Here is a 697-nt window from a genome sequence, read left to right as displayed (position 1 = left end):
ATACATACACGCATACATACATACTGCCATCATATATACGCAGTACAATAAACATTCATGTCATTTCTATCAATGTATTTTAAGTATGTTATACTGTTAATCTTGTTAACTATGATGACGATCATCATCATCATCATCACGACCATCATCAACGAACAACAATAACAACAATATAATAATAATTACAACAATAACAACAATATAATAATAATTACAACAACAACGAAATAAAAATAGTTCTCATTATGCATTTCAAAAGCTTGCATTCTTTTAATACAAGCGTTATATATATATACACACACACACATATATATATATATATGTGTGTGTGAGTTTGTTTGTGTGTGTGCGTGTGCGTGTATGTGTATTGTATATTTTTATCTATTTATTGAAACGTTATTTTTTACTCATACCCCTTGTCTCATTCTCTCTCTCTCTCTCTCTCTCTCTCTCTTTCTTACTTTATATATATATATATATATATATATATATATATATATATATATATATATATATATATGTAGGTAATAGACCATAATTTTTACAATATTCTATAAATTCTACCGAATGTGTGGCGTTAATATGTTCGTTTTTTCGATTTTTCTCACTAAAGTTTTTTGGTGAACGTTTAGTTTATTAAAATTCAAAATAAACTTATTTTTCGAATTTATGCTGCAAATAAGGCCATATTTCGATT

Source organism: Helobdella robusta (genome assembly GCF_000326865.2).
Source record: "Helobdella robusta unplaced genomic scaffold HELROscaffold_9, whole genome shotgun sequence".
Taxonomy (NCBI): domain Eukaryota; kingdom Metazoa; phylum Annelida; class Clitellata; order Rhynchobdellida; family Glossiphoniidae; genus Helobdella; species Helobdella robusta.
Note: the sequence above shows the minus strand (reverse complement) of the source record.